Source organism: Entelurus aequoreus, linkage group LG27 (genome assembly GCF_033978785.1).
Source record: "Entelurus aequoreus isolate RoL-2023_Sb linkage group LG27, RoL_Eaeq_v1.1, whole genome shotgun sequence".
NCBI classification, from domain to species: Eukaryota; Metazoa; Chordata; class Actinopteri; order Syngnathiformes; family Syngnathidae; genus Entelurus; species Entelurus aequoreus.
Window position 1 is genome coordinate 651,583 of NC_084757.1, and position 10,891 is coordinate 662,473.

General features: G+C 31.5%; 1 long non-coding RNA gene across 1 annotated transcript; it reads right to left on the minus strand.

Annotated features, from left to right (window-relative positions):
• Window positions 1-8,474: 8,474 nt before the first annotated feature.
• Window positions 8,475-9,423, minus strand: LOC133644335 (uncharacterized). Its single transcript, XR_009824754.1, has 2 exons — window positions 8,726-9,423; window positions 8,475-8,693 (listed from the first exon to the last, which is right to left on the minus strand). It is a non-coding gene; the product is annotated as an uncharacterized LOC133644335 (long non-coding RNA).
• Window positions 9,424-10,891: the final 1,468 nt, after the last annotated feature.

Consider the following 10,891-nt stretch of genomic DNA (forward strand, 5'->3'; position numbering starts at 1 on the left):
CTCATTTTGATAGATGTCACCACAAATGAGACATTGTCTATTAGATGCAATGTTATTGATTTATGTCATCACTTGTTCACACCTCCTCATATGGAAGATACTTTTCCTTCTTCATGTCTCAAGAAGGCTAGAAATACAAGAGCACACACACACACACACACACACACACACACACACACACACTTACACACACTCTCACACTCGTCTGTGGTGTAAGTACACGTCCTCTCACATGTCAGGTCAGCAAGAGGAGTCGAGTGATGACCAAGTCAACAAGTGTTTGTTTCTCTCATCATTTCCTGGGACTTTAAATGACATGTGTGGCGCCCCCTGGGGGCTGTGGAAGACATGCCACACACCTTGCGTCCACAAAGCATTCACTGCGCTACAGCCTTATTCCAAAATGGAATACATTTGTTTTTGTCCTCAAAATTCTACACACAATACCCCGTAATGGCTATGTGAAAAAGTAGTTTTTTTGTTGTTGTTTTTTAGTTTAAAAAAACGAAGAAAAAAAAACAAGCATAAGTATTCACAGTGCTTAATTTTTGTCCTCAAAATTCTACACACAATACCCTGTAATGACTGTGAAAAAAAATTGTTAAATTTTTTTTTTTTAAATAAAAAACTAAAACAAAACAAGCATAAGTATTCACAGTGCTTAATGTTTGTCCTCAAAATTCTACACACAATACCCAGTAATGACTGTGAAAAAGTTTTTTTTTATAGTTTTTCTTTTTTAAATAAAAAAAACAAAACAAAAAAACAAGCATAAGTATTCACACTATTTAATTTCTGTCCTCAAAATTCTACACACAATACCCCGTAATGACTATGTGAAAAAGTTGTTTTTTTGTTGTTTTTTAAATAAAAAAAACGGGGGGAAAAAAACGAGCATAAGTATTCACAGTGCTTAATTTTTGTCCTCAAAATTCTACACACTACGTGAAAAAGTTTTTTTTTTATAGTTTGAAAAAATATATTAAAAAAAAAAAAAAAAGCATAAGTATTCACAGCACTTAATTTTTGTCCTCAAAATTCTACACACAATACCCGGTAATGACTATGTGAAAAAGTTGTTTTTTTGTTGTTTTTTAATTTTAAAAAAAAGGGAAAAAAAACCAAGCATAAGTATTCACAGCGTTTAATTTTTGTCCTCAAAATTCTACACACAATACCCGGTAATGACTATGTGAAAAAGTAGTTTTTTTGTTGTTGTTTTTTTAAATAAAAAAAAACGGAAAAAAAACAAGCGTAAGAATTCACAGCGCTTAATTTTTGTCCTCAAAATTCTACACACAATACCCCGTAATGACTGTGAAAACGGTTTTTTAAAAAAAATAAAAAAACAAACAAAAAAACAAGCATAAGTATTCACAGTGCTTAATTTTTGTCCTCAAAATTCTACACACAATACCCCGTAATGACTGTGAAAACGTTTTTTTTTTTTAAAATAAAAAACAAAAAAAACAAGCATAAGTATTCACAGTGCTTAATTTTTGTCCTCAAAATTCTACACACAATACCCGGTAATGACTGTGTGAAAAAGTTGTTTTTTTGTTGTTTTTTTTTAATTTAAAAAAACGAAGAAAAAAAAACAAGCATAAGTATTCACAGCGCTTAATTTTTGTCCTCAAAATTCTACACACAATATCCGGTAATGACTATGTGAAAAAGTTGTTTTTTCTTTGTTCTTTTTTTAATTAAAAAAACGGGGGAAAAAAAAAAAGCATAAGTATTCACAGCGCTTAATTTTTGTCCTCAAAATTCTACACACAATATCCGGTAATGACTATGTGAAAAAGTTGTTTTTTGTTGCTGTTTTTTAATTAAAAAAAACGGGAAAAAAAAAAAAAAGCATAAGTATTCACAGCGCTTAATTTTTGTCCTCAAAATTCTACACACAATACCCCGTAATGACTATGTGAAAAAGTTGTTTTTTTGTTGTTTTTTTAAATAAAAAAAACGACAAAAACAAAACAAGCATAAGTATTCACAGTGCTTAATTTTTGTCCTCAAAATTCTACACACAATATCCGGTAATGACTATGTGAAAAAGTAGTTTTTTCTTTGTTCTTTTTTTAATTAAAAAAACGGGGGGAAAAAAAAAAGCATAAGTATTCACAGCGCTTAATTTTTGTCCTCAAAATTCTACACACAATATCCGGTAATGACTATGTGAAAAAGTTGTTTTTTGTTGCTGTTTTTTAATTAAAAAAAAGGAGAAAAAAAAAAAAAAGCATAAGTATTCACAGCGCTTAATTTTTGTCCTCAAAATTCTACACACAATACCCCGTAATGACTATGTGAAAAAGTTGTTTTTTTGTTGTTTTTTTAAATAAAAAAAACGACAAAAACAAAACAAGCATAAGTATTCACAGTGCTTAATTTTTGTCCTCAAAATTCTACACACAATACGGTAATGACTATGTGAAAAAGTTGTTTTTTGTTGTTGTTTTTTAATTAAAAAAAACGAAAAAAACAAAACAAGCATAAGTATTCACAGCGCTTAATTTTTGTCCTCAAAATTCTACACACAATACCCCGTAATGACTGTGAAAAAGTTTTTTTTAGTTTTTTTTTAAATTAAAAAAAACAAAAAAAACAAGCATAAGTATTCACAGTGCTTAATTTTCGTCCTCAAAATTCTACACACAATACCCCGTAATGACTTTGTGAAAAAGTTGTTTTTTTGTTGTTTTTTTAAATTAAAAAAACGACAAAAACAAAACAAGCATAAGTATTCACAGCGCTTAATGTTTGTCCTCAAAATTCTACACACAATACCCTGTAATGACTGTGTGAAAAAGTTTTTTTTGGTGTTGTTTTTTAATTAAAAAAACGAAAAAAACAAAACAAGCATAAGTATTCACAGCGCTTAATTTTTGTCCTCAAAATTCTACACACAATACCCCGTAATAACTGTGAAAAAGTTTTTTTTTCGTTTTTTTTTTAAATAAAAAAAACCAAAAAAACAAGCATAAGTATTCACAGTGCTTAATTTTTGTCCTCAAAATTCCACACACAATACCCTGTAATGAATGTGTGAAAAAGTTGTTTTTGTGGGGGGTTTTTTTAATTAAAAAAACCAAAAAAAAACAAGCATAAGTATTCGCAGTGCTTAATTTTTGTCCTCAAAATTCTACACACAATACCCTGTAATGAGTTATGACTGTGGAAATAGTTTTTTTTTACAAAACGAGCATAAGTATTCACAGTGCTTAATTTTTTCCACATTTTGTAATGTTACAGCCTTATTCCAAAATGGAATAAATTCATTTTAGTCTTGAAAATTCCACACACAATACCCTGCAATGACTATGTGAAAGTGTTTTTTTTGTTTGTTTTTTTAATTAAAAAACCCCAACTAAATGTAAAAAATAACATGTACATAACTACTCACAGTGCTTTTCTTTTTACACATTTTATTCTATATTGGAATAAATTCAACCTGATGGAGCTTGACAGGTGCTGCAAGAGGAGAAAGTGCCCAAAGATAGGTGTGCCAAGATGGTGGCAGCGTGTTCAAAAACACTTGAGGCTGTGATTGCTGCCAAAGTGCATCAACTAAGTGTTGAGCAAAGAGCTTTTTCATTTTTAATAATCAGGTTCTCAGTTGTATTTCAATTTGAGGGCAAGGGGGCTGAAAAAAATCTGGAAAATAAAAATCTGAAACTGAAAAAAAAAAATGAACATGTAAAAATGTATATTTTATTCTGGAAAAAAAATCTAAAACAGAAAAAAATCAATGAATCTGTTAAAAAATTATATTTTGAATTTAAAAATAAAAATCCGAAACTAAAAATAATAAATGAGCACGTAAAAAAAAAAAATATAAAACTGAAAAAAAAAATCAGGTGTAAATAAATCATAATTTAATCTGAAAGAAAAAGCTCAAAAAAATTTTTTTGAATCGTGTAAAAAAAAAAGTTTTAAGCTGAAAAAGGAAAACATCTGAAATTGGAAATAAAAATGAATATTTAAAACATAATATCTTATTCTGGCAAAGAAAAATGAACATGTAAAAAATGATATTTGAATCTAAAAAGAAAAATGTAAAATAATTGTTCATTTTCAAATGTGTAAAAAATCATCCGAATAACTTTTCCCATTGTCATGATAGAGTAATGTGTGTAGAATGTAGAAATAAAAGTAACACAAGGAAATGTGTGAATACTTTTCCAGATGCACTGCCTGTCATACTGCCCTAAAATGTCATATTCATAAGACCACTACTTCTTAAAGTAGTCAACAACAATGAGTAAAAAATAAATAAAAAATTATACAGTGGGGAAAAAGTTGACATAGACTTGTATGTCAACTGTTTTGTTTCATCTGACATCACATGGACAAAGATAAGACCTTCTGGAGGAAAGTTCTGTGGTCAGATGACACAAAAATGGAGCTGTTTGGCCACAATACCCAGCAATATGTTTGGAGGAGAAAAAGTGAGGTCTTTTAATCCCAGGAACACCACGTATACCGTCAAGCATGGTGGTGGTAGTATTATGCTCTGGGCCTGTTTTGGGTATTATGTGTAGAATTTTGAGGATACGAATGAATGTATTCTATTTTGGAATAAGGCTGTAACAAATACTTTTTTTGTTCCGCCCTGAAGATTTGTGAAGCGCATGCAGGATTAGGTGGAGCTGCCAGGGAAGTCCCCAGGAGACTGAAGGAGGTGAAGAAGAAGAAGTGAAAGCCACCCACCTTTCTGCTCCTCCAGTGTCAGATCCTTGCGTGTTGAGGCGGCCGCAGCGGTGAAGATGTGCTCCTCCAACACCATGGAGAACAATCAACAATCCATCCCCGGGAGGACGTGAGGCGTGAATAATTCAAAGGGGAAAGGATAGGATGGCCGCCAATGTCATTCACGCGCCAAGCGCCAGCAGGAGGTATCAGCGGAGCACTCCAAAAGAGACCTTTCTTCTCCTGACGTGGACTTTTTCCACTCGGGATCCCGGAAGGACTCTCAGCTGAGGGAAGACCATGTGACACGGGCACCAACAACACCCGTCAGGGTTTTATGACGCAACTTCAACCTCAGCTGTGACATCAGAGACCACACCAGGCCAAGAGTGGTGAGGGTCAACATGTTTCATAACACAAATCATGGTAAGAATATTGACTATTTCAACTAAAGGTCTGAAATATGAAACAGAAAAAATCATGAACGTGTAAAAAAAAAAAAAAGTCATTGTGAAAAAGGAAAATCTAAAATAAATTGAGGTGGGAAAAATCATATTTGTATATAACAATGGAAAATCTAAAACTGAAAACAAATAAATTAATGTGTAAAAAATGTTTACATTTTTTTCGGGAAAAAATCAGAAACTGAAAAAAATAAATGAACAAGGTAAGAAACACAATTTTAATCTTAAAAATCAATATCTGCAAGGTGTAAAAAAATACTTTAAACTGAAAAAGAACAATCTGAAGTTGGAAAAACAATTTTGTACTATATATATATTTAAACTAAAAACAAAACTGAAACTGAAAAAAATAAATGAACGTGTAAAAAAATGTTTTAATTTTAAAAATAAAAACCTGCAAAGTGTAAAAAATATTTTAAACCAAGAAAGAAAAATTTGATACTGAAAAAAACTAAATGGACGTGGAAAAAATAAAAAATTTTCGGGACAAAAAATCAGAAACTGAAAAAAATAAATGAACATGTAAAAAACACAATTTTAATCTTAAAAATCAATATCTGCATGGTGTGAAAAAAAAAATACTTTAAACTGAAAAAGAACAATGTGAAGTTGGAAAAAAAATTGTTTTACATGTTAAAAAGCTGGAAAAAAGAAATGAACATGTAAAAAAAATTACATTGTAATCTTAATCTTTTTTTAAAAAAATAAAAAAAACCTGCATGGTGTAAAAAAAAATTTAAAGTAAAAAAAAATTCAAAAACTGAAAAAAATAAATGAACGTGTAAAAAAAAATTTTATCTTAAAAATACAAAGCTGCAAAGTGTAAAAAATATTTTAAACCAAGAAAGAAAAATTTGAAACTGAAAATAAATAAATGGACGTGGAAATAATAACATTTTATATGGGAAAAAAAATCCGAAACTGGAAAAAATAAATGAACATGTAAAAAACACAATTTTAATCTTAAAAATCCATATCTGCAAGGTGTAAAAAAAATACTTTAAACTGAAAAAGAACAATCTGAAGTTGGAAAAACAATTTTGTACTATATATATTTTTAAACTAAAAACAAATCTGAAACTGAAAAAATAAATGAACGTGTAAAAAATGTTTTAATCTTAAAAATAAAAACCTGCAAAGTGTAAAAAATATTTTAAACCAAGAAAGAAAAATTTGATACCGAAAAAAAATAAAAGGACGTGGAAAAAATATAATTTTTTCGGGAAAAAAAATCAGAAACTGAAAAAAATAAATGAACAGGTAAAAAACACAATTTTAATCTTAAAAATCAATATCTGCATGGTGTGGAAAAAAATACTTTAAACTGAAAAAGAACAATGTGGAGTTGGAAAAAAAATTGTTTTACATGTTAAAAATAGTTTTTGCGTGTAAAAAAATTAAATAATGTTTTGATCCAAAAAATAAAAATCTAAAGCTGGAAAAAATAAATGAACATGTAAAAAAATTTACATTGTAATCTTAATCTTTTTTTAAAAAAATAAAAAAAACCTGCATGGTGTAAAAAAAAATTTAAAGTAAAAAAAAATTCAGAAACTGAAAAAAATAAATAAACGTGTAAAAAAAAAAAGTATCTTAAAAATACAAAGCTGCAAAGTGTAAAAAATATTTTAAACCAAGAAAGAAAAATTTGAAACTGAAAATAAATAAATGGACGTGGAAATAATAACATTTTATACGGGGAAAAAAAATCAGAAACTGAAAAAAATAAACGAACATGTAAAAAACACAATTCTAATCTTAAAAATCAATATCTACAAGGTGTAAAAAAAATAATTTAAACTGAAAAAGAACAATCTGAAGTTGGAAAAACAATTTTGTACTATATATATATTTAAACTAAAAACAAATCTGAAACTGCAAAAATAAATGAACGTGTAAAAAATGTTTTAATCTTAAAAATAAAAACCTGCAAAGTGTAAAAAATATTTTAAACCAAGAAAGAAAAATTTGATACTGAAAAAAACTAAATGGACGTGGAAAAAATATAATTTTTTCGGGAAAAAAAATCAGAAACTGAAAAAAATAAATGAACATGTAAAAAACACAATTTTAATCTTAAAAATCAATATCTGTATGGTGTGAAAAAAAATACTTTAAACTGAAAAAGAACAATGTGGAGTTGGAAAAAAAATTGTTTTACATGTTAAAAATAATTTTTGCGTGTAAAAAAATAAAATAATGTTTTGATCCAAAAAATAAAAATCTAAAGCTGGAAAAAATAAATGAACATGTAAAAAAAATTACATTGTAATCTTAATATTTAAAAAAAACCAAAAAAAAAACCTGCATGGTGTAAAAAATTTAAAGCAAAAAAAATTCAGAAACTGAAAAAAATAAATGAACGTGTAAAAAAAATGTTTATCTTAAAAATACAAAGCTGCAAAGGGTAAAAAATATTTTAAACCAAGAAAAAAAAATCAGAAACTGAAAAAAATAAACGAACATGTAAAAAACACAATTTTAATCTTAAAAATCAATATCTGCAAGGTGTAAAAAAATACTTTGAACTGAAAAAGAACAATCTGAAGTTGGAAAAAACATTTTTTTTTTACGTGTTAAAAATAATTTTTGCGTGTAAAAAATATATATATTTAAACTAAAAAAAAATCTGAAACTGAAAAAATAATTGAACGTTTACAACCCAGCACCCTTCAACCTGAGTCAACAGTCTGGGTCTTGTGGAGAGGATATTTTTTTTCATACACAAATGTAATCGAGGACTCCTGGCTCAGTAAAGTATGATGAGGTAGAACAAAATACCATCAACCAGAGTGGGGTTTGAACCCAGTACCTTTCATTCCCAGTCAGCAGTCTTAACCCTTGGCCTATCCTGGGTCTTGCGAACAAACGATTGTATTACATACACAAATGTAATCGAGGACTCCTGGTTCAGTAAAGTATGATGAGGTGGAACAAAATGCTGTCAACTACAGTGGGGTTCGAACCCAGTGCCTCTCGTTTCAAGTAAGCAGTCTTAACCACTGAGGTATCCTTGGTCTTGTGAAGAATAGATTTCTTTTCATACACAAATGTTATCTACGACCCCTGGCTCATTAAAGTATGATAAGGTGGAAGAAAATACTGCCAACCGGAGTGGGGTTCGAACCTAGTACCTTTTGTCCTAATTCAACAGTCTGGGCTATCGTCAGTCTTGTGAAGATAAGATTTTGGTCCATACACGAATGTAATCGAGGAGTCCTGGCTCAGTAAAGTATGATGAGGTGGCACAAAATGCTGTCAACTCGAGTGGGTTTCGAACCCAGTACCTCTCATTCAGAGGCCAAAATTATTTTTTTTAAAAAATAAATACAACATTTAAAAAAATTAATAAATAAAAAAAGACTTTAGTTTAGGCGGTGGCTCTTTGTTGTTAAGGCGGACGCTTTAACAACAAAGCGCTGCAGGAAACCCTGATAGTTCTGGTCTAGGGTCCACGCTGCCCCCCCTTCCCCCACTGACACAGCTGAGAGTCCCACTTCGACCTGACCTGGTCTTCTGTGTGCCAGGGATCCAGCTGACCTGGTCCTCTGTGTGCCAGGGATCCAGCTGACCTGGTCTTCTAACGTGCCGGGGATCCTTTGCCGGACCAGAAGGTGAGCGGTCAGAGCAGCAGTCAAAGGTGCGCCAGAAGACCAAGCTCCTCGCCATGGATTGTGTTGCCGCTTCCGGGCCTGGGGCCGCTGAAAACTCTGAAACCTGACCTTGTGGATCTCGTGACAGACTCAGGCCTTCCACCCGAGCCGGAGAAAACCGATCGGCCCTCAGCTGGCAGGCTGGCGCTCTGAGCGTGGTCAAGACTAATTAGTCTCTCCTTTGTTCCAGGGAGGACCATCTGCCAGGGAAGACCATGGTCATCTCCTCAGGTGCTGCTGACTTCTGCTGGTCCGTGGTCATGTTCCAGGGAGGACCATCTGCCAGGGAAGACCATGGTCATCTCCTCAGGTGCTGCTGACTTGCTTCTTCATTGTGTGTCTTTTTTTTCCTTCAAAAATCTTGTATAAAAGTTTGTCAGAAGACTATTCAAAACTCAGGACTCACTTCCTGTCAATTCAGACAGAAGCAATCGATCGTGTCTCCCAACCAGCCAATCAGGTGCTTCAGTCTCTAATTACCAGAAGTGGGTCTTGACTTTTGAAACAACAAATATTTCTGCACCAAATGTTTTACTCTGAATTTTTATACACTAAAATTTTTCTGCACTGATTTTCTTATACATTGATTTTTTACACTTAATTTTTGTACCCTGATTTTCTTATACATTCATTTATTTTTTTGCACTGAATTTTAGACTTAATTTTATACAATTAATTATTTTTTACACTGATTTTTTATTTTACACCGAATATTTCTACACTGAATTTTTAGACTTTAAATTTGTATACACTGATTTTTTTTTGACACATTAAATTGTTGTACCTGAATTCTTAGAAACTGAATTTTTATAGATTGCATTTTTTTTATATTATTATAATTATTACACTATCAACACTAAATATTCACACCATCAACACGAAATATGATTATTACATGATGACCACATGATGATCACGTGATGACCACATGATGACATAGAATAGAATGAATAGAATAGAATGGACTTTATTGTCATTATATTTCCATATATAACGAGATTAAGGACTCCAATTTAAGGTGTGGTAGTGGGAGTGATGATCACATGATGACATGATGATCACATGATGATGACATGACGACCACATGATGACATGATAATCACATGATGATCACATGACGACCAGATGATGACATGACCACATGATGACATGATAATCACATGACATGATGATCACATGATGATGACATGACATGATGACAACATGATGACATGATAATCACATGATGATCACATGATTACATGACCAGATGACATGATGACCAGATGATGACATGACCACATGATGATCACAAGACATGATGACCACATGATAATCACATGATGATGACATGATGATCACAAGACATGATGACCACATGATAATCACATGATGATGACATGATGATCACAAGACATGATGACCACATGATAATCACATGATGATGACATGATGATCACAAGACATGATGACCACATGATAATCACATGATGATGACATGATGATGCCATGACATGATGACCACATGATGACATGATAATCACATGATGACATGACATGACCACATGATGACATGATAATCACATGATGACATGACATGACCACATGATGATATGATAATCACATGATAATCACATGATGACATGACCACATGATGACATGATAATCACATGATGACATGACATGACCACATGATGACATGATAATCACATGATGACATGACATGACCACATGATGACATGATAATCACATGATGACATGACATGACCACATGATGACATGATAATCACATGATGACATGACCACATGATGATATGATAATCACATGATAATCACATGATGACATGACATGACCACATGATGACATGATAATCACATGATGACATGACATGACCACATGATGACATGATAATCACATGATGACATGACATGACCACATGATGATATGATAATCACATGATAATCACATGATAATCACATGATGATCACATGATGATCACATGATTACATGATGACATGACCACATGATAATCACATGACATGATGATGACATGATGACCACTTGACCAGATAATGATCACATGATGACCAGATGATGACATGATG